We start from the raw sequence: 4,712 nt of genomic DNA on the forward strand, positions 1-4,712 counted from the left end.
GAGTTGGCCATACTATCATGGAAAATAGCTTCACGATTTCAAATTCGTCGATCATTTGCATACTTGAAACGAAGACACGACCATGAAAAAAAAGAAATTGGAAATGTAAAAAAGGAAAATTAATAAATGAAAAGAGAGGATAAATTTTGAATTTTTAAAGAACTAATGCCTTGACCGGTCAACCTTTGCTATATTAGCAAATATTTCAAAGGTGGAATATAGGATAAGTTTTTTTCCCATGTTTGTATTATTTGATACAAATTTCCTAAATAAATATGTTAGTTTAGCTTTATTTATAATATTTTAATTTTTCTATTAACAAATCAGAATTCAAAATTACTATAATAGCAACTTTTTTAGCTTTTTTAATAAAGATCTAACTTAACAAACAGTAAAATCATTTTAATGCAAGTTTTTCTTTTTTGGAAATTCAAATGTGAAAGTGTTGCCTTTTCTTTTAATAATTATTATTATTTTCAGTGTTTTCCATTAAGGAAATAAAAAAGGTTTGACCGCCAAGCCAACGCCCCGCCGTGGGAAGGAGAGGAATGTCTCATCGTTTTTCTTTTAATTCTATTTTTCGCTTCTCAGACAGAATTTCGTGGATAGATTATTCTAAGATTATGTTAAATAATCGATTGATAAAAAGAAATTAATAAATTAGATTTAATTATGTATCATCTAACAATTATAAAAAATTTGATTTTTTAATAGATACATAAAAAGACAGAGTGTTGGAGAAAAATAATAGTTGTGGAAAATATAACCGATTAATTTTTTTTATTTTTTCAATTTTCGAATTTTAATTACAAAACTACCCAAAGGGTATAATAGAAATTACCCTCATTTTCTTAATTTTACAACACTCGGTTTATATCTGTATGTCTTTATATATTTGTTACATTTTGTGATTACATTCCATAAGTTTATGGTATATTAACTAATATAAGAGATACATTGTTGTTTCATTCCATGTAAACTGCAAAATTTCTTCAAAATTGACACTTTGTGAATAGCTAAAATATTTTTATTTCTTATAATCTATGTTGTTTTAATCTGTTAAGAAGGTTTCCTATAATGAAGCTATTCATCATTATGTTAACTTTGTGGGGGAGGGATTTTCATTTCGGGGACTTGGTGGGATTTCATGAGATTATAATATTTTATTATCAAATTTTGTCTATAAAGGATTTTTTTAGTAAAATTGCAAGATAAAAGGATCAGACTTTCAATTTTTAGAGATGTGCCATGTCAATTACGACTCACTAGAGGTGTTCAAAAAACCAGACCCGATCAACCCAACCCAACCCGTTCGATTTGGGATGGGTTATGAATTCTTTTGGGTTGTGTTGAGTTCAAATAAATGTAAATTTTATGGGTTCGGTTGATTCATGTGTCATCTAAAATAACTCAGACCAACCTGAACTTATTATTAAGTTTAAAATGTACAACTCTTAAAAATAGATTTTTTTTTTTTTTACTTTGAAAAAAGATTATACATTATATAAATTAATCTTAATTCATATATAAAAATAGTTAAATTGAATTTTTATTTTACTTATAAAAAAATTTAAATAAATGATCTAGAGTAACCCGAACCAACCCAACCTAAATATTTCTAGTTGGGTTGATTCATTTTTTCAATTAAAATTATTTAAGTTGAAAAAATTTAGATCCAAGGTCATTTAAATTTCTATATATGCAACTTCAGACAGACAATAGTGCTAATATTTGAAAAGGATAAGTGTAGCAGAAAAATTGGAGTTTTATAAAAGATAATAATAATGTTGAAATTAGACCAAAGAAAAATGGAAAAGGAAACAAGGCTGTGACATCATCCAACATTTTGAACGGCTAAAGCAGCTCTCCCATGCAGTTTTGTTTTAGAGCTTCTCTTCCGAACAGACTCTGCAGCAACTTTGTGTTCTGTTCTCCAAACCAATCCCTCCTCGGTAGTTCACTTTTCACACTCAACTCGGACCCATCCACTCATTCCAACCCCGAGTCAACTCACCCTCAACAAACAAACACTGGGCTTCCTTCCATTTCATGAATGGCTACCCATTCTCACCAATTCACATATCCATCATCGCCCACGCCTTCTAATATCCATTTCCAATTCTTTCCCCTTCTATTTCTCCATTCCCATTTTTCCCTTTTCTTCTTCTTCTTCCTCTTTCTCCTTCCCCTTTTCTTCCCTTTTGCGTTTCAGAAAATCCGCCAGACCTTCAAGAACCGCCTCCGCATACTCGCCCTTCATTAGCTCTTCCTCAATCTCTGCCGGTGATACTTTCGTATCTCCGATCAACTTTTCTATTTCTCCGTACATACCGTGCTTAGTCGCTTCCCCACCCAGGTAATTCGACGCCAACACTTTGAACCCTTGTGGGCTACAATACGACATGTTTATATGCACATCCATCCGACCCGGCCGCAGCAATGCAGGATCCAATCTCTCCTTGTGGTTCGTAGTAAATATTATTATCCTTTCGTCTCCACAACTTGACCACAATCCGTCGATGAAATTGAGCAACCCCGACAACGTAATCTGCAAATCATATTCAAATTCAAAATCAAATTCTCAATTTTCGATTCAGAATTCAGAAATTTCAATTATGGCACCAAAAAGAAAAATCGAACACTGACCTTGCTATCAAATCGATTGTAAGATCCCACACTCTGACGATTCTCTATATCCACGCTGCAATCTATATCCTCAATCACCAAAATCGATCGATTTGTGGTGGATAACAAATTTCTCTTTAGATTAACATTGTTCTGAACGTTGGAGAGATCCAAATCGTAAATGTCAAACCGAAGGTAATTAGCGATGGCCGCAATTAAGCTTGATTTTCCCGTACCAGGAGGGCCATACAACAAATATCCCCTCTTCCAAGCCTTACCCACCCTTCTATAGAACTCTTTCCTTCTAACAAACCTATCCAAATCGTCGATTACCATCGCTTCAGGTCAGGGTCCATGGCCAGTGTATCAAACGTCGACGGATGGTCCAGATTTACCGAACCCCAATTTCCACGACGCATTTCCTCACAATCACGAACACATTCCTGGCTAAAGATCCTCACAGTTTTATTCTCCTCTTTAACCTCCTTGGCTCTCCTCAACACATAAGGCAAATAGAAATCAACAACTCTGTCCCTGAATTTCTTGGGGAACAAAAGCTCAAAGTGGCGTTTCTCTGTGTTACCAACCCTATTGTGTTCATCTGCGGAACAGACCAATCGCCATTGGAGGCGAACGTTTTCGAAGTAATCGGTGATTTCTTGGTCCTTATAGATGGAAAGCGTGACATTCTTCTGGCGGGGGGTTTTGTTGACCTTGAGAGTGTCCATCGAAGGGCCTATTCTCGTACGGAGATAAATCTCGGCGGCCTGGAAGACTTCGTTCAAGGTGATCTCGGAATTCTCCTCGATGATAAACTTGGTCTGAGAAGAAACAGAGCCGAAGAAGTAGACGAAAATTGAAGAGAGGAAGGAGATGAATTTGGCGGGGAGGAGTTCGTTGGTGACAGAACGGAAGAGCATCATGGTGGTGGCGAACGAGGCGTGGACGGAGAAGACGGCGGAGACGGACTGGGGAACGGCCATTTCCTTGAGATTGATCATGTTGGGCGGCGGCAAGAAATGGGAGATGATAAAGCAAGGGGAATTGTATTTATATTTATAAAGGAGATTGGGCATGCCTTTGCCTTGGGCTACAAGAATGATGACGTGGAATTACTAGAGTAGAGATTGCTTAATTTCTATGTTTTTTTTTTTTGAGAGAATATTTCATTTTTCTGATTTGGCTAAAAAAATGGCAAGTTTGCATTGATTTTCCTTCGTTTGAATATTTAATTTACATTCAAATTTAGGAAAAAAAAATTGTGTAACTATTTTCACCGGATTTTTCTCATTCAAGTTTACAACACTCTCAATTTTTAAAATTTAATTTCAAAATTGTTCAAATCGAAATTAATGAAGGAAACTACCATTAGATTTAATGAAAAAAAATTCCCACATCAATTATTTTAGACTTCCACACTCTGATATTATTTAAAGTAAATGATTATAGGTTAAATTGAATAAAACTCCATTGTTATAGTGTTTGCGTTTCCTCCACATAGGCACACATATGGTTGAAAAATGATCCTACAACATTATTACAATTAATGTTAATAATTAATACGATAATATCCCGAATTTAAAAAAAAAGTAAGTTAATTATCTAAAATTATTGAGTTTAAATTTTCTTTTCATTTAGAAAATTGGGGTTAAATTGAAATAATTGAAAGACTTTTATTGATTAAATTGAATTTAATTGATTATATATTATTATCGAAAATATTGAATTTTGTTTCCCTTTTATTTTGGTTTTTAGGGTCAACTTAAAAAAAAATTAAAAGATAATTAATTTCATGTGGTTTAATTGATTTAAATATTTGAAAGAATTTAATTTGTATCAAATTGATGGATTTTATGCTTTTAATTTTAGTTTTTGAAGACTAAATTAAGATAATTTAAAAAATTAATTAATTTATCAATTTAATAGAATCTTTGGAGATTTTGGAGATATTGTGATAAAATATTTTATTTATCTTTTAAAAATTTGAAAAAAAAAAAAAAAGAGTTGAGATGTTTTTCAAAATTAAATGATAGTGAAAAGAGGCAAAAAAAAGAAAAAAAAAGAAAAAAATTGGGGAGAAAGCAATT

General features: G+C 32.8%; 1 pseudogene; it reads right to left on the minus strand.

The window, feature by feature from the left end:
• Window positions 1-1,747: 1,747 nt before the first annotated feature.
• LOC120074298 lies at window positions 1,748-3,766 on the minus strand (annotated as a pseudogene).
• Window positions 3,767-4,712: the final 946 nt, after the last annotated feature.

This window comes from Benincasa hispida, chromosome 3, assembly GCF_009727055.1.
Source record: "Benincasa hispida cultivar B227 chromosome 3, ASM972705v1, whole genome shotgun sequence".
Classification (NCBI taxonomy): Eukaryota; Viridiplantae; Streptophyta; class Magnoliopsida; order Cucurbitales; family Cucurbitaceae; genus Benincasa; species Benincasa hispida.